Source organism: Lissotriton vulgaris, chromosome 3_1 (genome assembly GCF_964263255.1).
Source record: "Lissotriton vulgaris chromosome 3_1, aLisVul1.2, whole genome shotgun sequence".
In the NCBI taxonomy this organism is placed as follows: domain Eukaryota; kingdom Metazoa; phylum Chordata; class Amphibia; order Caudata; family Salamandridae; genus Lissotriton; species Lissotriton vulgaris.
The window spans coordinates 371,946,621-371,973,350 of NC_141689.1; the positions used below are offsets into that span (position 1 = coordinate 371,946,621).

Sequence of the window (26,730 nt, forward strand, 5' to 3'; positions counted from 1 at the left end):
TAACTTGAAAACAGATAGATCGATTATCCATAAATATACAAATCAACTTATTTTTCAGACCAGACTAAAAACAGGGATGCGAACATACAAAAACGGAAATAGATCCAGAGCAGCATAAAATGGAAATGTAATAAGGTAAAACATCAAAACATCCGAGGGTATATAAACTTAGGCTAGGTCATGGGCTACCATGGGAGATGCAGCAATAAAACCCGAACCCCAAATATAACAATTCAGTAATGGGGATGGGAGGTTTGATTGCCAAACGTGGCTGTAAATACGAGTTCAGAAGCCCACATACTAGTACTTTACCATCATGTATGATTAGAGATGTGAATAAGAGCAATGTTGCAACTAATGCATGCCAGTTAAAATTAACCAATATCAAGAGGTTGAAGAATAATGAAATGTACATATGAAATAGCGGATAGTTGGTAACAAGCAGTAGTACTCTTGACATTGTGCACGAACTATGAGCAAAATTGGAAATCTGTAAAGCCCCAATTGCGAACAGATGCAACATAAAAATTATACCCTGTGGTTGTTATGAAATACACTGATTTCAATTTGTTTACCAACAGGACTTCCATGTATGAGGCAACCATCCAGTGACGCAAAATAGGAGAGACATATTTTCTAGTCTTGACAAAGATGGTACACTACTGAAAGAGTCCATCGAAACGCGGTTACGCCCAATATCGCACAATCAAATAATCTAGCTCATCCTGAGAACAACATAAATGAAGCGGGTCTAGGATTGAGCTTCAAATGAGGGTTTTGATGTGCCAATCTTTATGACAAATTGTTGTTGTCTCTCCCTTTTTCTAATTGCATAACTTGTTTTAATTTAGGTGAAGATTTTCATTTAGATGATTGATTACAGTACGAGAATTTGTGAATTTTAGATGAACTATGACTGTGATTACACTGTATTGGAATTTTATGAAATGACAATGTATTTTTATATGTTTTAGAGGTTTTGTTTTAATAAATTTCATATATTTTACATACAAAAATGTTTACACTTATGTTTATGCTTAATTAGCTTTGTGTCCAATACTAGTATTTGGGCTTTATTTCTCAGCACCTCTGCCAAGGGAAGTTGTTTGATTTCACTGTTTTAAGTTTAAAGCATTGAAATAGGATGCTTTATCTAATTATTATACTATATATCATGAGTAGTATTTTAGGCATGAGCCCTGTTTTTAGACATTAGCTTTTATTATTTTACTTCCTGACAATAGATGGTCCATTTAGTTTTATTCAGGTATGATTTGATTGGGGATTCAGCATTTATTCTTATCAACTTTACTAGATCATACTTTTTGACAACTCCATGTACCAAAAAAATCAGTACTAGATGAAATAGCAATTTTATGTTATATGTGTTGATTCTCTGTAGTGAAGTTATTCTTTATTGTATTTTGTTTTTATGATTTTCTTATCTTGTAACTTTTATGGTTCGATTGAGCCGATATAAAGTAAATACTAGAACTGGTCTTTACCAGTGAATTGGGATTGTAATAAATATTTTTAACAGTGCAAGAATTAACTTTGTAGCTGTTACCTGAGCGGAGATAACATTATTTAATTGTTATAATATATCTAAATGCTTTCCAATTTCATAGCTAAACTTGGTACATTGAAAATAGCTTTGGTGCCTTGTCACTGTAAAGAAATGGTTTACATTAAACTTTTACATGTCCAAATTTTAAATGCCATGCACCTTGCCTTATTGAGCATTACGGCCTACTTAGGGGTATCGTTAATATGTTAAACGGGGGTTTAGGCCTATCAAACAGGGTTATTTTTTTGGATAGGCAGAATTTGTAACTTGCATTTTTAAAACTTCACAGACAGGTTACAGTAATAGGTCTACAGTCATGTTTTGCACTGTCATTTTGGTAGTGGCACAATGTGTGCTGCAGTTCATTAGTGTCATTTAACTGACAGGCCCTGCGTAAACTTTGTGACATATACTAGGGGCTTATAAATAAGTTAAATATGCCAATTTGGAATATAGTCAATTTCTACATGTTTTAGGGATCAGAGCAAGTGCACTGGGGCTTGGTTAGCAGTGCTCCAGTACACAGAGTCAGAAAATCAAAGGAAATACAATCAGTAGATCGGGAGATATACAATTTTAAATATTTAAGTACAAACAGTGCTTAGAAGCATAAAGTGCCAATTGTGGTTATCTTGCCTCACTGGACCAGGTTAAAGTCACAAGTTCAGTCCGACTGCAATGGAGCGCAGGCCGGATACAGGTACCCAGTTGGCCCACTAAACAAAGTATCTTAAATCCTGGTTTGTGGAGTGTTGTAAGATTCCACATCAAGAATGCGTCGCACATCGCTGGTTCTTAAGGGCTACGGTGCTGGGTTCTGCAGTCCTACATCGAAGATGCATCACACTGTGGAGGTTCCAAGGAATGCTCCAGGTCTGAGATGCGAGGTTGTGCATTGTTGTTGAGGATGCTGTCAACGAGTGGCTTGTGCAACGGTAGTTCACAGGAGGATGTAGACTGAGATGCAAGGTCCTTCATCAAGCATATGTTGCGCACCGTCGGTTCTGATGCAGCTGCAATGAGTTATGTTGTGCTGCATCGGTTCTGCTCACATGCCCACAGCTGGGCTGGCAGAGTACCTTCTGGTCTATTTTGAAGGGTCCAGGACTAGGGTTGCACCTCTTGGAGGGTAGGATTCATAACAGCCAGAGTTCAGGTGCTGGATGGTTGGATCCATTTCTGTCCCTGAGGCTCTGCTCAGGAGGCCATTCAACTAGCCTTTTGAGTCACTCTGGTGGTCCTGGGTTCAAGATGCAAGTCAGTCCTTTTCACTCGGGCACCAAGGAGCAGAGCAGCAGGGTAGTAGGGCAGCAAAGTAGAAGTCATTCTTGCAGATCAGCACAGCAGTCCTTCTGAGTCTTCCACAGGTCCAGAGGTGTTTTGTCATATTGATTTGTATCGCACACTAATCACCCAATAGGGTATCCAAGCGCTTCAAGGTGTTCTGAAGAGTTGGGTCTGAAGGTCCAATACCTGGTGCACATTTTAAAGTAGAAGGTTCTGGAGGATTCTATCCCCAGAGGGGCTTGGAATTTCCCACCACTGTACCCTAGATCCAGTTTGTCTACCGTCAAACCCTATGTGATGGTGCTCAGGCAGAGGCTTTGTGAAATGCATGTGTGGTAGCTGAGTGCTCCTCCCTCACATCAAGTCAGAGATGGCCCATCCTGCCAACACCTATTCCTCCTTTGACTCACTATCTGGGAGAAAAACATAAAGATTAACTGCCAGCTGCACCTAGTCATGTGACCCAAGATACTCGCTACAGGCACCAAATGGTTAGGACAAAAAAATGACAACTTTCTACAAGTTGGATTTTCAGAACTGTGACTTAAAATCCAACTTTACCTTTAAAGAGGGTTTTACATTACAGGACACCGAACTCGACATTCTTATCTGCTCCCAATTGAAATCTACCACGTATTAAATGTAATAAGAGAATGTTGGAAATGACCCTTTTTTCAAGGTCACCCCAAACTTTTTGCCTTTGTCCTCCTCTTTGTTCTGACCTCTTTTTGTTGCCTTTAGGACTCTGTGTACTTTGTCGCTGCTAACCAGTGCTAAAGTGGTTGTGCTCTCTCCTTAAAATGTGGTAACATTGGCTTATCTATAATTGGCTTTTTTAATTTTCTTATGAGCCCCTACTAAAGAGCAGTACTTGTGCCCAGGGCCTGCAAATTGAATGCTACTAGTGGGCTTGCAGCACTGATTATGCCATCCACTTAAGTAACACTTTAAACATCTCAGGCTTTCCACTGCAGAACATGTGTGTTAAGTTTTAAACTGCTACGCTGACCTGACAAGTTCACCCTCTTGCCTGGCCGAAACCTTTCTTTTTAATACATATAAGTCACCCCATAAGGTAGGCCCTAGACAGCCCTAAGGGCAGAAAGCAGTGTATTTAAAAAGTAGGATGTGTACTTTTAAGTTTTATATATCCTGGTAGTGAAAAAACTATTATATTCGTTTTTTACTACTTCTATTGCTACCTTTCCCATAGGGTAACCTAGGCTACCTTATTAAAATTTATAAGTGCAATTCCCAATTGGGAAAATATAGATATTTGGAATTTGGTGTCTCTGGACTCACAATTTAAAATCATGGCACTTTCAAATGATGCTCTTGCTCTCCATATTCCATGTCAATGTCTTTTTCTCAGGCTCTCTCTCTCTTTCTCTCTCTCTATCACTAGTACAGTGCTGTATCTATTCTCTAACTAACAAACTATGTGAATTGTACTTGCATGGAAAAGACATGCAGGCAGAAATGCAAAACAGTATTTTATGCAGAACGAAATACAGGCTTAGTTATGTCAAATTCGAATATTAAATCAATGGGGCACATTTAATATATGTGTGCACATGGAAACACAAATGAGTAAAACTGTCAGTATGTTATATTCATGTTAAGGTTCAAAAAGGTGAAATAACTTTGAGTATACATCGTTAAATGGGACTAAGAACTACATTTAACTATGTGACATGCAGCGGGGAGGGGGGATTGCAATGGTGCATAAATTAGAGCTAAAGTGTACCCTTGATGCAGCTAGTTTTAAGAACAGCGAAGCAGGCCGTTCTCAATTAAATTTGGGTCGAAGTTGACTATTAATGGCTACTTGATTTATCGCCCACCTGGGGGTCCTCGCAATTTGCAGAGAGCTTGATGGAGGTGGTCGCGCAACCGGCGTTGCGCTATAATCGGCTTCTAATTTTAGGAGATCTTAACCTTCATCTGTAGGAGGAAGGCAATAGGGAAGCCCTAGGGGTGATCACCTCATTGGAAATATTCAAGCTGAAACTCCAATCCTGGATGCCCACTCATCAGGCTGGGCACCCCCTCGATCCGATTTTTGCTAACTGGGAGGGAGTGGAGGTCCAACCCCCAATTCAGGTAGCATGGTCAGACCACTTTTTGGTCCAGTTTTCTATACCACACCCGTCTAAAAAGCTCCCACAAGCTAAGCCAATGGCATATAAACTCAGGCAATGGGGGAAACTAAAGCAGGTTGACTTAGAACTTGCTCTAAGTTTAGGCTGCCCCCGATGAGGAACAATCTAGATGAGGCATGGAGGGAATATGAGAGCTGGCTCACTGGGGCCCTGGACATAAAGGCGCCATGGCCGACTAAACCCCCGGTGAGGTGCTCTAAGTCGGCACAGTGGTTTAACGCTGATTTAAGAGTGGCCAAATCTGTGTGCAAAGGCTTAGAGCACACCTGGCGCAAAAAATATGAGGAAACAGCAAAGCTAGAATATAAGAATAGTATAAAAGAGAATCATCGTATGGTTAGGAGGACTAAAAGAGAATTTTTGAGTAAAGGAATTGAGGCAGCGGAAAGCTCAACCAAGGAGCTCTTCTCTATATACAAGGAACTTACATCACTTGCGAGGACTCTAGCTCCGGATGCCCACTCCACAGAGACCTGTGAGGCGATTGCGGACTTTTTTGTCCAAAAGGTAGAAACCATATACAAATCTTTCCCAATGGGAGCAGAAGGGCCGCCCACAGAACAAACCAGGGAAGTGAGACTGAGGGGTAATTTATGCCTTAACCAGTTCGTAGTCCCCAATAACCCTGAGTTGATGAAGATAGTCCGGAGTATCCAATCAGGCTCTCCTAAAGATGCGGCTCAACCTAAGATTTTTAAGAATCAGGCTGAACTCCTCATAAATCATATAAGCCATCTGGCAGAGCTGTGTGCCTCAAGACTGGAAACAGCGCAGGTCATCCCTATTAAAAAAAAAGCCTATCTTAGTCTGGCCCATTTGGACAATTTCCGCCCCATATCACTCCTACCCTTCTGTGCTAAAGTGGTGGAGAAAATTGTGAATGCACAGATGGTGAAATATATGGAAGAGGGCCAACTCTTTCACCCCTCACAGTCAGGCTTTAGGGCGAACCACTCCACGGAATCAGCTCTGCTTTTCTCTAAGGAACTGTTGCGCGGGAGAGTAGATGAAGGGCGGATGGCCGCGCTGCTGCTATTAGACCTTAGCGCGGCATTCGACACCGTCTCACATCCCCTCTGCTCTCCCGCCTCAGGGAGGCGGGGATTGAAGGGCCGGCGCATGAGTGGCTGTGCTCGTTTCTCGCAGACAGAAGATTCCAAGTCCACTGCCCCCCCTTTAAATCAGAAGTATGATCATTAAGGCAAAGAGTTCCACAAGGCTTTATTTTGAGCCCTACACTATTCAATCTGTACATGGAACCCCTTGCCAAGATAGTGGAAGCCTATGGGGTGGAGATAGTGTCCTACGCTGATGACACCCAATTGTTGGTGACACTGTCCCAGCCCCCAGAAGAGGCTGCTGTGAGTTTCTCGGCCTGTCTAGGGGAATTGGCAGGCTGGATGAACAATAACTGCCTGCGCCTCAGTGCGAGTAAAACCGAGGGGAAAGCACCCTCCATTTGGTCCTCTGCGTGGTGGCCACATGAACTGGGGACCATTCCTAACCCCTCGGAGCAGGTGAAAAACCTGGGGGTTAGACTTGATGTCAACCTTCAAACACCACACTAGAGGGGTTGCCGACAAATGCTATGGCATCTTAAAAAGCCTGCGCAAAACCCTGGACTCACTCCCCGCAACGAGCAGAAAAACTCTAATCCATACTCTCGTTGCGCCTCACTTAGACTACGGGAACTCATTGTATATGGGCCTGAGAAAAAAAAGACTGCACCGACTGTAATGCGTACAGAACGCGGCTGCTAGGCTGGCATTGAATCTTTCCAAGAAGTCTTCAGGGAGCCGTGCTCTCGCTACGCTGCACTGGCTCCCCATCCGTGAGCGCATTGTGTTTAAAACGATGTGCATGGCCCATCGCATCGCGCAGGGAAAGGGGCCTATCTATCTTCAAAAATTACTGACCGTGTACCAGCCCAAGCGACATCTGAGGTCCCTTGGAAGTATGCTCTTCCAGGTTCCTCGTATCTATCGTGCGCGGATTGGTGGTCGTTCTTTCAGATATTTGGCCAGTAAACAATGGAATGCTCTACCGATTGAGCTCCGTATGGAACCATCAGAGATGAGGTTCCGACAGAAACTGAAAACCTACCTCTTCCCGAAATAGGATAAGGCTCCCTGTTTGCCCCTATTCGTTACCTGACTGTCGTGGAGCTGGCTTGGTCTTTCTGTCTTCACAGCGCGGGGACACACTGTTTCCTGGTGTAACCAGGCACTTTATAAACTTTGTTATTATTATAATTATTACATGCAAAAGGGAAACATTACTGCACCCATTACATAAATCCATTGTCATTTCTAAAGTAAATACATTTTAATAGTGTGAGAATGGTTTAACTCCATCACTTAAACTGTAAATGTCATGTAATCAATTAAAGCACACACTATGAATTCTCTAATTCTACAGTGAGTGACCTTCAATAGTGATGACAAGTACAAGACTTCACATTAATATTAGTAGGCCACACAGAAAACAGGTGCTATGTACATGTTTATATTGCATGTTTAGGTTGTGTAAGGGTGGAGCCAGAATTATGTTGCTCCAACTGCATCCCCAGAAGTGACCTCAAGGGTCAGTTGGCTGACCACGTATTTGAGCTACAGGGACAAAACAAACTTCCAGAGACCTTTCTGCAACTGCACAGCTGACCAGCACCTACTGGATCTACCTAGGTCCTACTGCTGGCCTCTGCTGAAGTGAGTCCTGAACTGCAAGAGGTGCCCATTGGTCTTGGGCCCTTGGTTTTCATCAGAGGGTACTCCTCCTGCTTCAAAACTGATTTCCAGGTAAAAATCTAGAAGTCTGGGGTTCTTTGCAACAGCGAGTGGGCTCCTCTCATCAGCAACGATTGCTGCATCTCCTGCCAACACAAAGTTCCAGTGGTGACCTGCTCAAGTCCCAAACAGCGACAGCCCACTAGAAGCTCTAGCGGGGTTCTGTTCCTCGAGCTGACAAGGATCCCCTAGGGCGCCTGCCAAATGGGGAGAGGAGTTGGCCTAACGGCAAGGGCGGTCGACCTCGAATCTGGGGAACTGGGTATCATTCTCGACAATGATGCTGAACATCCTGTGATTCCAGCAAATCACTTAATCTCCCTGTGCCTCACAATAAAATGAATGTGTCCTCATGTAATGCATCTGGTGCTATGTATAGCGTTATGATACCCGATTCGGGTCTAGTTTGCGCTATATAAAATTCTGTAAAATAATTTTTTTTTAAATGTAAAAACCTCCAACTGAGGGTCCTCACTTGAAGTTTGAGAAGGTATACTCTTTACTGGGATGTACCTGGTCCCTGTTTTCGACTCACGCTCCATCATGGTCCCTGAACTTGTGACTATGAGCTAGTCCAGTACGACCAGCCAACCGTGAGTGGCGCTTTGGGCTTTTTGGCACTATTTCCAATCTAAATTTTTTTAAATTCATAACCTTTTCTATCTAATAATATTTTTGTTGTTTTGGTGTCATTTTATTTATTAAATATTACTTTATTTTTTATTTAAAATGTTATTGCCCAGTTTCTTTCACTATACCACTGAATGAACATTCTAAAAGAGGGGCGGAAGATGGAAAGGGTTGGAAACGTTTTTGGATTTGTTGGTATGAGAGAAATGGGGTTTGTAGAGGACGTAAATGAATAGAAGCCTTAGAGAGAAAAGACATAAACAAACAAGTGGAATACTAGTCAAAGAAATACAAAAAGTCAAAAGGACAATGGAGTAAAGAACCATACACGCGTGAAAGAATAATATGAAACAAGCCTATCATTTATTACAAAGCAGGGGAGCGAAAAGGCAATGAGAAAAGTAACAAATCATCGAACAACAAAAGTTGCGTTTTTGTTTACATGGGGCGGGGTGGCGAGCCTGAACCGTTCAATGTGGCTGGCTGCACTGTGGCTGAGCACCAATTGCAACTACACGACACGTGTCTGCCTACTTTTCTAGCAGGAGGACGCACAGTTCTGTAGAAGTGAAGAAGAACCTGTTACGTGCAGCCGCGATGTGCTTTGTCATTTTGGCTGGCTCCCTCCGTCTGTGGCGCACACGTGAAAGTCCCTCTGGTCTCCCGCTCTCAGCGCGCTGCGAGAGTGAAACCCGCGGCACCAGCCAGTGTTTTCCTCTAGAAGGAGCCCCGGAGCACGGTGAAAAGTGACACGCACGGCGCTGCGCTTCAGCTCCCACTGACAGGCCGAGGGGAGGGGGCGGCGGCCGCCTTCGGAGCTCTTAGGAATGTGCTGAGAGCTTTTTTTTCCCCATTTCCCTCCAGTCCTGCTCGTCTTGCAGCCCGAGCAGCAGGGCGATCCCCGCCCACAGCGGTGACCAGTGTCAGCGCGCTGCCGCTGGAGCCCGGAGCCGGGGCACGGGGGCAGCGGGAGCGGGCGCCTTCCCTGCACAATCTGACAGAATCAGAGAGGCGAGAAATGGGAGGAGGCTTGGGCGGCTGCCGCTGCTGATCCCCGGCCAGAATCGCCTGGAGCGAAGGATTACCGCGGCTGGAAGGAAGCTCGCCGCTCCTCTGGGATTACAAAGTATCTCACTAGTGCGGGAAAGGCCACTTTCAAGGTACCTTTTGCATGGCACTCTGATTTCCATGTGCATGTGTGAGCCCGGGCTGTGCTCTCCTACCTCCAAGTTCCTCAACATGTTTATCACTGGCGGGTCGTGTAATCTGATCTCTTCGCAAGTGTGCGTGTGTTTTGTACCAATGTGAAGGGGAGGCGGAGGAAGCCAGCGAAGGGCAGCCCAAAGCGGAAAACTTAGACACTATTCTGAGTTTGTGTTTTTCCCAGTCAGAAAAAGCTTATAAACTTTCCCTGGCTAACTGTACCGCGTGGTATATACGCTATTTAAGTTTTTGTGGATTTGTGCCTGAAGAGTTTGGCAGGAGAGGCGCTTTTCGGCATGCCACCCTGGCAGACAGCGGTAAGAGAGGCGGCAGAATGAAAAGAACCAGTAGTAACCTACATAGTTTAATTGCTAAGAGCCAGACTGGTTGGATATGGTTTAATTAACAATCTGCGCAGCCGTAGGCGCTTTAAGAGACAAGCGATCTCGTTTCGCAGAAGCGCCGTTAAGACATTAGTGAACGTCTCCATATAGTGCTGTTTCCCATGCAGTCGTAGGCGCTTTAAACGTGTTAGGGCTTAAAGTCATTGTGACTATCCTTGCATTTGTGTGTTGTCTTCCCTGTAGCCTCGTGGTAGGCTTCTAGGCACTGTTACTTAACTTCTGGGAGGGTTCTGCTGCTGAGTGAGTTGTGAGTGGTCTGTGAGGAGTGGACAGTAAGAACTCTCGATTCCCAGGGAACATTTTCACACTTCTGTTTTCAGCTGTGTCGGTCCTTGTTTTCTATGCTGTCCCGTGAATTGTCTGCACTTTCCTGGTAAGTGAGAACTCTGTGCATTGCTCACTTTCAGCTTTATTATGACTTTTATGCCATTTATCACACAAATACCGCTTCTATATTCCGTCGGGTACACACAGCCTGCAGCTGTTCTATATATACACGTGAATACGCTCGATTCTCTTGAAACTTTGCAGCGCATTAACAACTTGCTGAATATACACTAAAGCGCACGTGTTGATAACATAGCGTAACGTACATGTTTGACACATACACAACAGAAAAGGAGCTGGGACAAAGTCCCTTCTATGTTTTTGCATCCCTCCAGTTAATGTACATATGGCTCCATGTCACATGTTTTCGAATCTTCTGCTGTCCTTCAATCAGTAATTAATTAGTTTAATCAGGTGTTGGTGCTATTGGCTGAATGGAGTCAAACCTCCGGTTGACAGGGAGCCATCTGCGCATCCTGAACAAATTACATTATAGATCGCTGCATGTCTGCTTGTCCATGTCAGTTCTTAACCGATTTATCCAGAATGGCCTTTAAATTCGTTCCCACGCGGCGACCGTAACAAAAATAAACTTTAATTGACAATGTTCCTGTGGGATGAATATACGAGAGGTCAATATTTCTGTAAACTACATTTTCCACGACACTGCAATTGTATCAGTGGTAATGTAAAAACTCTAGCACAGTGGGTAAACAATTTATTTGTCTAGGATACTGTGCATCAATCAATAGATGACACTTTACTGTTCCAACACATTCTGTTGCACTGTCAACACCCCTCACTAAACCAGGCTCAGTGCTTTAAATGGACTGGTACATTTCAGTACTGAGTGCCAGCACTTTTTTATTTTGAGATGGAGAGTACTGGCACTTCTCAAGAGAAATATAATACTTTTTAATTGGAGAGTACCAGCACTTCTCTGAAACAAGCAAGTACTCTGGTACAGAGTACCTCTACTTATATTTTTCTACTTCAAGCACTGGCCAGGCTGTGCACCATGCTCCAACCACTTTCAAGTCAGAAGTCACAGTCCCTCACTACATACTGTGACTCCTGCACCAGAATATCAATTTAAGAGTAGACACTGAGGCACATATTTTTGTCCCATAAAACTGCGTCTCCTTCCTGTATCTCTGCCTTTGTTGTGGAGAAGGAACCAGATTATATGGCACTAAATGTCCTTGTGCTGTTCTGAACAGTAAACAGACCTGGCCAAGTAATAAAACATTGACAAAGTTCCAACTGATGATCATAATTAGCACAAATAATGCGTTGAAATTGAAAGAGGTTCTTGCAACCTTTTAATGAGAAAAAGAAGTCTGAAGGACGGCTCAATGAGTTTACACTCCGTGAGTGGCAAGGCCAACTCAGCCTCCATCTTCCTGAGGTCATTACATTCAGTAGCATTACATTGGGTAATAGTAACACCTGTTATTTACAGCACTTAAAACCCTAAGAAGTCTGGTGTGTAAATGTGGCAGTGAAATTTCACAAACTGGAGTAGATAACCACACATGAATGTGGTACCACACAGGGCCTTCAAAATTACACTCTTAAAGCTCCAATGATAAATTGCTGCAAGTGTAAATTTGTTTAAAATTTGTTGACTTAGCATAGCTGGTTAGTCAGCTGTACATATCTCTGTGCAACAGGGTGACCACAGGATTTGTTCTTGTGACACAGATGGATTCATCCATCTCCCTCAGCCGCCTCTCTTCCCTCCCCTCCTAACTCTCTGGTATGGCCTTGAGTAGTACAGAGCGCTATAGAAGAACACAAAAATATGTATGTTATATATAATGTGCCCAGTTGATTTTGCTTACTTAGCAACTATTGTCATTTGTAGCTCTATGGATCCGAAAGGCTATGGCACTAATCCCAATAAAACACATGTTCACTATCCCAGCCTTTAGACCACATTCACAAGTCACATGTATCTTTTCCACTGTCTTCTAAGCAGCACTTGGGTTGCTGCGGGCCAACACAAATGTAGTGTGGTCCTCCTGCCTGGAAGCCCAAGAATTTTATGGCTCCTCCAAGGGTGACCTGTTATGCCACCCGCTTGTAATCCGGAGTCAGGAAGGATCTCCCTGGAGTGGGGTATAAGTAGAAGAAGTAATGTATTAAGGGGACGGATCACTTCAAAGTGAGCGTTTTAAGTGTTACTTTAAATCATGGTGTAAACCAAAGGTTAAGACTGATTGCATTTTTTTTAAAGTAGTAGAGTTATAGTCGTGGTCTATTTACCCCCTAGAGGGTTGACCACGCTTGGTGCATGGTTGACCTCCATGTAATGCTTTGTGCTGCATTTCACTGAAATCCTAGCATCGTTTCATAAATTGTATTAAATAGTTTATCATCATCTATAAGAAATTCATTTTACCCCTATATCTCGCTTTGCAAAAGTTGTAACAACCGGGGTCACTTTTGCCTCTGCTCCCTTTTAATTCTTCATTTTTCAGCAGTCGCTAATGAGTGGAGTTTGTTAATGTGCAGCAATTCGAAAGCCTATATTTAACCTGCAGTAACAGTCACTTTGTAGTGAAGTGTTGTTCTTGTGACAAAAGTGAAATTTGACTCAGAAGTTAAAGTCAAGTCTATGTGGCCACTTGATGTGCCAGAAATGTCAGTTTTATATTTATATATATCAATGAAAAAGGTAAAGGTTAACATTATTTATAGTTAGGAAAACTTTATTTATTCTTTCTATACAAACCAAACTTAATCTACAGAAACATTATAAATTCTAAAGTTATAGTTATAACTTACATTTATAATTTACGCACAACCTTTAAATTAGTATAACTTATTTTTTCCTATACAAACCAGACATAAACTGCACACACATTAGAAATTCAAAAGTTATAGTTATACCTCAATTTGATCATTTACAAACCACCTTCAAATTGATATAACACGGGCACCTCCACACATAGTGTTGTGAACTTGGTAGCCACATTACATTAACTATAACTTGTCACTCTACAATGCACTTCGTTCTCACAAGTGATTTACCATGTCATACGTCTTGTTATAAATGCTATGATTTCAGATGGTATAAATGATGTAATATGAAAGGATATAAGCAGTGCACGGAGAAGACGCAAGTTATAGTTAATGTAGTGTGGCTTCCGAGTTTATGGAGGTGCACTATAATAATTGAAAGGTGGTGCATAAATTATACAATTAGGTAGAACTATACATTTTGAATTTCTAATGTGTGTATGCGTATAACTTAAACATTTCTAAATCGAGGAGCCTAGTGTCATTTACTGGAGTGTCGTTAAGCACAGTGTCCTACATTACAGTGGAGGAGTGTGTCGTAAAGTGGAATAGACTAGAGTGAAGTGGTGTAGTGTACAGTGTGGTAATTTGTCAGAGTGGAGTAGCATGAAGTAGAGTAGAGTGGCTTAGAGTGCAGTAGAAAGGAGGCGTAGCATAGAGCAGAGTAAACTGTCATACACTGGAGTGTTGTCATACAGTAGAGTGCAGTGGTGTGTTGTAGATTGTTGGAAAGTCTCATTCAGTGGCGTGTTGGGGCATAGAGTGGAGCAGATTCTACACTGGGGTGTAGGGGCATAGAGTGGAGTAAAGTGTCATAGAGTGGAGTGGTGTTGTGGACTATCACCAGTGCCGTAGAGTGGAGTGCCATAGCATAGAGTAAAGTAAAGTGTCATAGTGATATGTTGTAGAGAGGACTCATTTAGGATGCAGTGGAGTAAAGTGTCCTAGAGTGGAGCGGTGTGTCGCACAGTGGAGTGCAGCGACGTGTCGTAGAGTGTTGGAAACTGTCACAGAGTGGACTGCCACAAAGTGGATTAAAGTGTTGTGGAGTGGACGTGCAGTAGAGTTGAAGGCGGTATAGTGTGGCAGAGTGAAGTGGCATAGAGTGCTGCAGAGCTAAATGATATTAACTAGTGTGGAGTGGTGTAAAGTTAAGCAGTGGAATTGAGTAGTGTGGAGAATGGAGTGCAGTAAAGTGGGGTGAAGTGGAGTAGAGGGAGTTGCTTAGAGTGTCGTACAGTGGTATAGAGTAAAGTAGAGTGCCGTACACTCACATAGACTGGAGTACACTGTTGTGCTCTGGAGTGGAGTATTGTGTGGCAGAGTATTGTAGAGTGAAGTGGAGGGGTGTAGAGTGGAATAGCGTGGAGTGGTTACAATCTCGGGGTCATCCCTTACTCTTGGAAGGAAAGCATTATAGTTCCGCTATATAAAAAGGGCCCAAAAAACTCTCCGGCAAGGTTCAGGCAAATTTCACTTCTAGATGCAACTGGAAAACTATTTGCAAAAAGCATCTTGGTACACCTACAAGAGTGGGTTTTTGGAAATAATTTAATTCCTCTTGAACAATCAGGGTTCCGGAAGAACAGTGGTACGCTAGACAATATATCTGTCCTGCAGACCCTGATCGATAAATATCCTGTGGGTCGGAGGTCCCCATTGTATACTGCATTTATTGATTTCTCCACAGCGTTCGATAGGGTGGACCGAGGGACGCTGTGGAGGAAATTGCTTGCTATGGGAATACCCGGGAACTTGTTAAGAGTAATATTAGCACTCCACTCATCAACATGGACGCAAGTTTTGTTAGGAAGGACTCGGGGCCTTTCAAAGAAAATTCCCACTAATAATGGCCTGAAGCAAGGGTGCCTATTAGCCCCATTGCTTTTTTCAATTTATATAAATGATCTACCAAGCCGGTTAGGGGAATGTAAGGGGGATCCTCCACAAGTGGGTGATCTAATAATAAGCTGTCTGCTATATGCGGACGATGCAATATTAATGGATCTAACCCCAATTGGACTCCAGAGGCGATTAACGGAATTGGTCAGGTATATTTATTTATTTATTTTGCCATTTGTAAAGCGCTCTGCAACCCTACGGGCATCCTGGCGCTGGGTACCTAGGCTGAAAAAGAATACTGTGCAGCAGATAGGGGACAAGGACTCAAGATCTAAAGATTTGAGTTTTTCGGGAAAAGCCATGTTTTTACCTTTTTTCGAAAGGGCAGTAGATCACTTGTTTTTCTAATGTCAATAGGTAGGCTATTCCATAATTGAGCTGCCGCTTTACTAAAAGCTCTACCGCCAAGGGTTGTTTTTTTAATCCTGGGTACATTAACAAGATTTAAAGAAGAGGATCGAAGAGATCGGGTGGGTTTGTACCAGTTAAGTTTGTTTTGGAGTGGTTGGGGGCCTAGTCCATGCACTGCTCTAAAGACAATGCAAAGGGATTTAAAAAGGATCCTCTGATGAATAGGCAGCCAATGTAGGTCAGCCAGGGCAAGGGTAGTAGATGATCTTCGTTCTCGAGACAATGCCAGCTTTGCTGCAGCCGCCTGGACACTTTGAAGCCTGGAAATGAGATATATAGGAGATTCCAATAAGAGTGCGTTACAGTAATCCAGGCGGCTGAGGATGGTACTCCTGACTATGGTGGCTCTAACCTGTAAAGGCAGGAGGGGCAGCAGCTTGCGGAGTCCTCGCATAAGGGCAAGGCAGCTACTGACCTGTTTGTTGACATTGGTTTCAAGGCTCAGCCTATTATTAAATGTGACTCCAAGATTCCTAACTGAGTTCACTGGTACTGGGGAGTTCCCCAGCTCAGGAGGCCATAAGTCTATGGGTAAGACCTTGGGTATTCCTCCTATCGAACAGTGTAATATTTCCGTTTTGTCACTGTTGAACTGCAGTGAATTCTGATTGAGCCAAAGCGTCATTTCCAACATACAGGCATGAAAGGTCTCAAGGGAGTCAGCCTGAGCACCATCAAGGGATATCATCAACTGCGTGTCGTCTGCGTAATTGATTACGCTGACGCCATGGGTTTTGATGATGCTTATCAGGGGTTGCATATATATATTAAAAAGTATAGGGCTAACGGCTGACCCCTGTGGGACCCCATGTGGGACTTTGACAAATTTTGACTGAAATGGAGGGATGGCTACCGCTTGCCACCTGTCTCTCAGGTAGGAGCGGAGCCAATCCAGCGCGATTCCCCCGACTCCAATATTCCTCAATCTTGTCAGCAGGAGGTATACTAAGGATTATTTTTTAAAGATAAACATTTCGAAGAGCAAAGTGATGATTTTTAGTCATAGTGGCTGTAAGGTTAGACCAAACTTGAAATGGTTTTTAGGAGATGAAAGAATGGAAATAGTAAAATTTTATCAGTACTTAGGAATTTTTTTTACAAATAGGTGCTCTGCTAAGAGACATTTGGACCATTGCAAAAGTAAAGCCATCTCGCAAGCATCTGGTATCAATCGCCTTTACTTGCAATGTGGAAAAAGACATTTTTCTCACACTATTGCAGTATATAAAATAAAGATTCCTCCGACTCTAAACTATGCAATTGAAACAATAGATGAAGGTGAGTGGGCAATGTTTGAGAAGGTGGAAGGAAAAATCTGGCGCCAAATATGTAATCTAAAATATTCCGCGCCCATTGCAGCTCTTAGACTTGAATTTGGCCTTCTTTCTATATATGTGCTTTCGATGGCAGCGTGTTTGCGGTGGTGTAAGGCTCTGCTGAATGGGCAGGAGAATCTATTAAGGGCTGCATTGTATAAGGACATTTTTGTTAATCTGCTAAAGAAAAGTGTAATTTTTAGAAATTATTTAAAATCTTTAAGTATTTTTGATCTTGATTTTGAAGAAGTACTCAGTTTAGATAAATCAGCTCTAAAGCTTATTATTAAAAAATCTATATATATGATCTCAAGTAAAAGAGATCAGCAAACATGTAATGCGAATGGAAGGCTAGATTGCATTATGGGGAGCTTTATTGTCAAAAAACCTCAGCCATATGTACTTTGGAACCTGTATCATGGAGCACGCCGAGTGCTCTTATTACTGAGATTGAACATGCTTCCTTTGAGGATTGTGACAGGTGCTTGGGAGGGTATCCCCAAAAATGAAAGACGCTGTAATCTATGCAATGGCGGTGTACAAGACCTTAATCATGTCCTGATAGTGTGTCCAGCACTCCATCTAATTCGCCGTAAAAATATTTAAGGCATGTTTTTTTACAGCATAACATTGCAACGGCAGAACAGGCCCGCAATTTTCTTATGTTTCCCCCATCCGAACTGATGTGTTTTAAAATTTTCTGCTTTTTTAAAGAATTTTTAAATGTTTATTAAAAGAAAAATGAATGGGTATGGGTGAATTGTAGATATTTTAAAAAATATTGTGTGTAATCATTTTTTGTATCAGTATTTTATTGAAGCACTTTTGGCACTTTGATAGACCGTTAAAAATAATAATACCATTCAACCCTTACTGCTTCAGATCATATTTGTAGGAATGTTAATTAACTATGTATGTTGCATCACAAAGTACTAGTAAAGCATTTGCACTTTAATTAATGCATTAGCACTTTAGTTAGTACTGTTGAAAATAATCGCTGCTATTTTCGATTTTCTTCTTGACCAGATCATCTCCTAAAAAAAAAAAACCTTTTATTAACACCCTTTGTCTCTCGAAATGTTTGTCTTTGCTGATAATCGATGATTTTTAGACTAAAAGCCGTTTGATATGATACTTTTGCCCTGCAATGTGACGTATTAGATTACTTACCCTCGCAGTTGAGATTTAGTGAAAATGAGGTATTAATCTTTGTATTTTAACAACTGATGTTTTTAGTAAACCAGATTTACGAGGCTAACTATATTGTATCGATAGGTGTAATTGTGAAATTGTGTTTTATCTCTTTGATTTGTTGAAAAAGCTGTTTTTATTCTGTATTTTATGTGGAATTCCACGGAATTCCAAATCATAATAAAAATAAATTGTAATTTAAAAAAAAAAAAAATTTGACTACCTTAGAGTGGACTGCTAAACTAGTGGATAGTGGAGTGGCATATAGGGGAGTAGCATGTCATAGAGTGGAGTGGCATAGACTGGAGTGGTGTAAAGCTGAGCAGTGTGTGATAGCGTGGAATAGCTTGGAGTGGTGTACAGTTGTACAGTAGAATGACATTCAGTAGAGTTGCATATAATGGAATAGCGTAGAGTGGAGTGGCGTACAGTAACATAGCTTAGACTGGAGTGCCGTCGAGTTGAGTTGGGTGTTGTTGAGTGAAGTGGCATAAAGTCGAATACTGTAGAGTGGAGAGGTGTACAGTGGAATAGCGAACAGTGAAGTGGCTGAGAGTGAAATAGCGTACAATGGAATAGCAAAGACTGCAGGTCTATAGAGTGGAATAGTGTATAGTGGAGTGGCAAAAAGTGGAGTGGACTGTCTTAAAGTGGAGTTGGGTGCTATACACTGGAGTGGGGTGTGTTACAGTAGAGGGTGTGGCCTATCATAGAGTGTCATGTGGTACAGTGTCTTAGAGTGGAGGGTCGTAGAGTTGATTGGCCTACAGTGGCATGGATTGTCGTGTCATACAGGCGAGAGGAGTGTCGTGAAGTGGCGTGTCGTTGAGTGGAGAGGCGTGATAGATTGAATTGTCATATCTTAAAGTGGAGTGGCTTGCGTGTCATAGAGTATAGTTTAAGCAGACGTAGTGTGAAAATTGCTGAATGGATGGAGATGAAATTCACAAGTAATGTAGAATATGGGGTAAGACGGTAATTTTTGGTAGTAGATCAATCCTGATTAAGTTGTGTTAAAGTTAGAAGTCACAACACACATATGGGCAGATTTATTAAATGGCAGCAAGACACCATCCTGCGTTGTGTGAGAGAGCAGGAATATTCCACATGTATCAAGTTGTGGCACATTCATGCTCTCTCCTTCTGCTGGCGCACTTGTGGCTGTCATTCGCCAACACAGACACCTTGTGCCATGGCAACATGAATCACCAGCTCACTTTCTTTCTTAAAATGTTGTTTTGATTCCTCAAAGATATAGGCAAGTCAAAAAACGCTTTTCTTATGGAAAATACATTGTAACTATAACTACCTACTTGCGACTGCCATCAGAAATCATGCTATCAGACACCCCAACGCGTTTCAATTTTACATCTTTTTCATGGTGTTATAGTCTGTTTACGATTGTTGTTCATTGTTACCATAACTTACATACGTTTGACGGCATTCTGGGATATGCAAGTGAAGTAGTATTGGTTAGCTAGGTGATAACCACAACTACTTTTTTTCCTTTTTTAACCCCATACCCAACACAAAAGACAGAATAAAATTGCATTTCTGTGTTGGTGTGTGTGTGTTTTTATATGTTGTTTGACACTTTGCTGGTCACTTCTTTGTCTGTTTTCACTGCATCTTTTCACAAAACTCTTCTTGTTGAGTTTCTGGACACTATTCTTTTCTTCTCGAGCTCGATGATGCCAATGATGAGAACAGGGTTATCCTGGCGAGTACCAGCCAGGTTCCCGTTGGTGGTGCGCCCGTGGGTGCCATCTTGCTCTCACACACTTTTTTTCATTTTTGCACATCACAATTTGACACTAAAGTGTGTGTGGTATGAGTGGTCTCACAACTGATTTTTACCTATTGGGAACCAGGTGATTGTTTAAAGGAGGCACAATCCTAGGACATACCAACTACCCCATTAATTAGTGGAAGGGGAGTAAGGTTTGCAAAGATAATGCAACAAATGGTATATCCCAAACAAAGGTAAACTTTATAAGTGCCTATATAGTCTAGGTCTTTTTTGTACTAGTTGCATATTGAGTGGAGGGCGACCTATGACTAGCTTTACCCTCTAAGCTCCTGTTTGTTTTGAATAAAGTGGTTACTTTCAAACCTTTCCCCGTCCCATTGCTGTTTTCAATGCCATCATCCACCGTCCCATTATTGTTTTAAACCCCTCACCCGCCACTATTTCCAGTTCTCCCCCACCATCCTTCTATGGCTTTCTCAATTCACCCCCACCCCTCCTGCTGTTGCTTTTAAATCCCCAAAACCCTCCAGTTGTTTCTGTCAGACCTTCCCCTCCTACCTCGCCAGAAAAAACCTCACCTGCTAGCCTTCCCACCAGATTGCCTTTGACAATGCTTTTTTACTTAGATTTCTGCCGTGCTGCGCTTGGGCAGCATGCATTTCTGAGAATGACAGTCCGGCAACTAGCCCAGAGCGTGCTCGGGGTAAATAAATACAAGTAAGAGTTAGAGTCCTAAACCGCACAGACAGTGTGACTGACTCGAGACTGGGTGCTGCAGTTCCACAATGCTGCTGTCTGTCAGACCAGAACATGTGCACGTGGGACAGCAATGCACCGGACTTGTTCATATAGCTCTTTGCCACCGTCCCAATGCACCAGACTTGTTCATATAGCTCTTTGCCACCGTCCCATATCTTTGTAAACCGGCTTTGCTGCATGAAGTGACTGTTCTGCATGCCGAAACCTAAAACCCACGTGCCTTTATTATTTATCACTCTCTCTCCTTTATTGTTATTTATCTCTCCCTCCCTCTCGTTTGTTATTTATCTCTCTCTCTCTCCTTTATTGTTATTTATCTCTTTCTCTCTCTCTCTCTCCTTTATTGTTATTGATTTGGACTGATCAAAGTGAACAACACTGCTGGAGTCCTGCTCACACGTTGTCATTGGTGCCTGAATCTTGTTTCCCGTGGTCTCAGCCGGTCAGTCATCCCTTTGTTTTGAATCTGTGCTTTGTACATATGGATATTGACAAAAAGGGGAGGTTCACAATAGGCTGCAGCATCACAGTCATGTGTTTTGTCTTGTCTTGGGTAATTACAACATGACTGTGGGCTCCGTCACTGCTCACGCGTCGACGTAGCAAGACTAATAAGCATTTGCAATCCAATAGGTCTTGTTTTGCTTTGAAGCCAACTGCACCTCCCCTCTCTCTCACGGCCGCCAGGCCGTGTTATTCTGCTCGCATTTCTCCCCCCCCCCCCCCTCCCCAGCCGCCAGCACCTCCCCTCTCTCTCACGGCCGCCAGGCCGTGTTATTTTTCAGCCTCCCCTTTTTTTCAGCCCCTGTTGTGCCGCCCGACTTGTTTCTGTTTGTTTTCGCACCTTCCCTCTCTCTCACGGCCGACTGGCCGTGTATCCCTTTATTTCGAATTACCTGATAACAACGTTCATTTTCTTTCTTTTTAGCATCACATGACAGTCTGAAAATAGAATTCTTAAACAGTGTTGCATTCCAAATGCTATAGGTGTCACATTAGCGAAAGTTATAACTATTGGCATTGTAAATGACAAAGCTATCAATTTAGCTGTTTTAAAAACCAACACATAAATAAAATATTTGTCATTTACAAGACCAATAGCTCCAACTTTTCTAATGCGAGACCTATTGCATTTCCAATGCTTATTTAATTAAAGGCCGCATCAGCAGTGTGAATACATTTTCACCAGACAGTTACTCACTATTATCCAGATGGCACTGTCCGGTCACTTCCAGAGTTAAGCACGGCACTTTAGGAGTTAAGAACTCCAGTCATATAGTCTCCTATTGTTGCGTACAAATGCAGGCGATTGGTATTATTATGTTTCTTATATAGCGCCTGAATCGACCCCCGAAGAGGTATCTCCGCGCTTGCCTTGGGAACCCGTCCTGGCTTTTCCCTGTTAGATAGCCCCTACAGGGCATCCCCAAGGTGAAAGCCAGGCATCCCGCCGCGGGGGGGGGGGGGGCCGTTGTGGAGATTAAGCAAGCTTAATGCCCAGAGTTGCAGAGTGTGAACCCATGATTAGGTCAGGCACCAAAGCGAGAATTATCGAGTCCATGGACATTTGAGCTCAAGACCCTGCCGCGTCGGGAATTGAACCCTGGTCCCGGGTCTGACCTCTGCTTCAGGGTCTGCCTGCTCTAACCAGTGAGCCACACTTCTCCTAGCCTACTCCGTAGTTGCTTTAATGTTTTCACTCGTGCCGGGCGCTGCTGCTTAAATTAATCCTGAAAAGACTATACCACCCTGAAGAAGGCGTAAAGCTGAAATGCGTTATTGTGTTTGATTTTTGACGAATAAATGAAGTTACCAGTAGAATTTCTAGGGGTGCAGCTAATGATTCAGTGTGTCATGAAGAGAACAAGGGCTATGGTCTTAGCACTAACGCTGGCACCAGCAGTCGGAGCGCGCCACTTTTGAGATCCCTTTCTGTGGTGCATATATATATATCCATCCTGTTGTTACCCTCCAAGCCAAAATGACCAGGTGCAGACACATATGCTCTTGTTCTGCCGTCACGCATTTCAGCTGATGCAGGCGTCCTTGATCACATGCAATTGCGGCGCCATTTTCTTTCCATTTAGTAATATGCATGTGATTAACTAACATTAAGAAAATACTGAGACCACAAATTTGCACTGAACTTAATTTCAAAATGTACAGTGATCATCTGTCGCAATTTTTAAAATTCATAATTATTTTTTAAAACAACATATCATACTGTGCTTCTCAATTTTACCATGTGTATGTCGATAGAAACATTTGCGTTAACCAAATGCAAGGTTTTCACCTCTTTCTTATTTATTTGTCCAAATCTTTTGCAATATGGTATACTAATAATTTTGTCTAAAATTCCTGTTGTAATTATTCACAAAATCTTTACATCCTCGGGGTGCACATTTATGGTAAATGTTGATGCCAAATTAATTTCCTATAATGCTATTAATTAACTAATTACGGCATAATATTTGCCCAAGGGGGCAGTAACTCCCGTCTCTAAAACAAATAAACTAAAAAAGTTTCAATCATTCACAACCTCTAATTTCAATTATGATTACAATGCCACATCATCAACCTCTGTGTAGGAGACAGGAGGTTCTCTGATTAGTTAAATGAGATTATGAAAACTTCAAAGATGTGTATAATTTCTCATCAGCATTGAGACTGTTAGGAAACCTCCTATTAAAATTAATGATGTATTTTGCCTCAACTTGTGTCAGCGTCTGCTCCCAGTTACCAACCCAATATTGTTTACGCACTGTATCTATCACAAAATACTGCACGTGTGTTGCGTCATTGTTATAGTGTTCATCAAAGTGCCTGGAAACTTAGTAAGAATAATCTTTATTCATGAGAGTCCTGATGTGCTTTAGGATTCTTTTATGCACCTGGAGGGTTGTGCTCCCCACATGTCTAGGATTGCATTTACAGGTTAGTACATATATCTGTTTTGCAATGATTCGCTCCCCAGATTTTAAAAGTTCTGTCGTGAAATGGGGTTATATATTCAGTGATGTCAATTCCAAATTGCAAATTGTTAAGCTTTGCATTTGCTATGCTTTCGGAACCCTTTAGCTTGTTGAAGCTAAGTGGGTTGCAATATCATTTCAGGACTACGTTTTACTAAAGCATCTTGCAAGGAGTATGCTCTTCTATATGTGATGGAGGGGTTCTTTCGAATTAATTGGCCAATAACTGGATCTCCTTTTACCATATATCAATGCTTCCTCGTGATACCCCTCAAGGCGTCATCCTGATTTTTGTAAGTTGTGATTAATCTGATGACAGAATTCGTTTTCTTTAGAGTTGGTAGTACTCTTAAGAACAACAGGGTTTCTCAAACCCTGCCTGTTGTCTCATTCTGACAACTTGAATGTCTTCTATGTTGCTATAGCTTCCTTTTATTCGCAACATCTCTTCAGATGGGATGCTCACTTTAGAATGTATGGGATGGAAACTAGTGGCATGCAATATCGTTTTGCCAGCTGTTGCTTTTCTGAATAACCTTGTTTCAGTTTAGTTATCTTTAATAAATACTCCCAGAACTGAAAAGTTAACTTTAATTTGGTTGATTGAACTTGTGAAATGTAGGTTTACATTGTTTTTATTGATCTTATCGACAAAGACATTAATGCTTTATAGTGAGACTTTCCAATTAACAAATAAATAATCAGGAAACTATACCCTAAATATCACATGCTCTACACACACACACACACACACACACACACACACACACACACACACACACACACATACACACACATACACACACATACACACACATACACACATACACATACATTTTATGTTCTGTGGGAGGATGTTACAGTATCAATGGTTGGCCAGGTGTGGTGCAACTAACTACTGTTTCTTTTTTTCAGTAGTACCTTAAACTCATATGTTTGGCTCTCCCCCTTTCTTTTTCAGGGGAGTAGACTTGTTAGGCTACACGTTTGAGTTGGATTTACACTTTACACTCGTGCGTAAGTTATTACACTCAGGTTTTGTGAATAGCCAGCAGTAGATACCTAAGAGTAAAGTTATACACGCAACTTATAAATGTAAGTTACCTTCGTAAATCACTCCCTTTCTCCTTTTTAGGTCTCGCCTAGCGAACGCAGGGCATGTGCTGCTTCACCTTGGCGAGACTATTGTTGTTGGTTTGGTGCGCGAAGGGAGACAAACCATGTGCGCTCACGGACAGGCAATGTGCAAACGCATGGCATCTCCTCTCTGCCTCACACGCTCCCACAGCGCGCTTGTTTAAAAAGGTTGAGGCTAGGTGGCAGAGATTTATAGGGGGCTATAAAAAGCATTGTTGTGACATCCAGTATTTGCAGTTACCTCGGGATACAGGCGGTATGACCCTTCCTTCGCTGTGGTTCTACTTTCTTTCTTCGTTTCGGTGGCGACTGTTGTCTGTTATGGGTGGGTCTGACTGACTGCTGTTTCCTGAATATTGGATTTTCAATTGCACTTCGGCACCCATTCTTGGGCCTGATCAATACAGTGTACTTCAAACGTACCAGGTTTACGACGCTGGCTGTCTATCATAGGATTTGGTCTTTAATTAAAATGCATTGTAACATTTCGTCTTTTAATCCGTACTCTTCCCTTGGCCTAAGTCCTAATATAATGCTGCATCTGCATGAGGACTAGGCACAATTCTGGCATCAAATCTGTTTCAAACAACGCGGTCAATTGTTTTCAAACGGGATATTCTTTTCATTTGGGTCACTTCAGTGTCTTTGTGGCACATACTGGCAGGGCTTTTACATTTTTTTTATAGATATTTGCAGCTTAGAGATTTTGTTGCCCATTTGTCAAATAATGACATCTTTATATGTCATAACCTATTGTTGGACTGGTTCATTTGCTTGCCTAAATTTCACTCTATCAGTACCCTGTGCCTGACTCTTATTTGCTGCAGGTTTAATGAAGAACATCTCCAGCAGTTAGCAAACAAATGGACTAAGAATTTAGGCTTCACAGTGACTGAGGGGGATACCAGGGTTTGTGTTCCGTTGGCCTAAAGTATACTTAATGTGTCACGCTTTAAAGCTATATTTTTAAAGATCTTATATAACACATATTGTACTCCTCATAAAGGCCAGGGGCAGATGCCTATTGGTATTCTTTAATTTTATTTCTTCCAATCAATTTTTTTTTTTTGCTTGCAGCAAGTTTAAACATTCCTTGTCCCAAACCGTCTATGTGCAGTCCATACATTGACCAAGACTGTGCTGTGCAATTTACACTTCAGCCCCTTCTGTCTCGACAAAGACCATGAACTGAAATAGACTCTCCCAGCATAATCTATGCATTGATCTACCTTTTAAGGGTGTTGTTCCTTTAATTCAGCTGATCTGTTCAGAAAACAGACAAAGCCACCTGAAATACCCTATCCACTTTCAGTACAGCATCATCGACGATAACCTCCTCTTGTCTCCATTAGCAGAGATGACTTCTGCAGTGGGACGCTGTGAGGGCTGATGAATCCACTTGATTCATGGAGAAGATGTCGTCATTATGCTGTGGGGCGCCCTCTCAGGGGCACTTAATAGATCTGCCCCGGCTCGCTCACGCCTGAATGTATTAATATTAAACAAGCATTTGCAATGCAAAAGGTCTAGCATTACTGAAAGTTTGAGCTATTGGCATTGCAGTATTATTTGCAATGGCAATAGCTCAACCTTTCAGTAATGCAAGACCTACTGCATTGCAAATGCTTGTTTTTTTTTGTTCGAAAGATCTGGCTGTAGTAAATAAGTAGAAACAAAATGCCGAAGGGCACCCACCCAAGTCCCTCCTAATATTAATAGTTTTCTGTAGTGCACTTTACTATGTGATCCTTTGTCTACCCATTCCTTTTAACATCTCTCTTTCAACTTTGCGTGCTGGATAAATAAAGGACCAATCAGGACAATCCTATCCTGGCTTCAGGTAGTTGAAGTGACTCTGAAATTCTTATGACTAGCACCCACAGGGGTCTCTTGATGATTTGTGGGACACAGGGTGGGTTTCCTGCCCCCAGTCTGTTGAAGAGAGGAGTACAAAGAAGACAAACGTACTTCTGCAATTGATGCCCAGCAGACGTAGCATGACCAGCAACTAACTGTAAGCATGAAATGGCAATCTCCAGTAGTAGCATGTTTAGAGGATGAGGTTAAAAAGCATGAAAGAGACCTGAGAACCACAGAAAACTAGGGTTGCTTTTTGTGAGT

General features: G+C 42.2%; 1 protein-coding gene across 4 annotated transcripts in view; it reads left to right on the forward strand.

Moving 5' to 3' along the window:
• Window positions 1-8,987: 8,987 nt before the first annotated feature.
• Window positions 8,988-26,730, forward strand: part of GHR (growth hormone receptor) — a 1,047,683-nt gene continuing 1,029,940 nt past the window's right edge. The window contains exon 1 of one of the 4 annotated variants that reach the window (XM_086960591.1): window positions 8,988-9,592. The gene's annotated coding sequence lies outside the window, so the exon portion shown is untranslated. Of the gene's footprint in view, window positions 9,593-9,715; window positions 9,953-10,393; window positions 10,413-26,730 lie in introns of those variants that run through there. The other 3 variants (XM_086960596.1, XM_086960593.1, XM_086960594.1) reach the window with 3 other exon arrangements.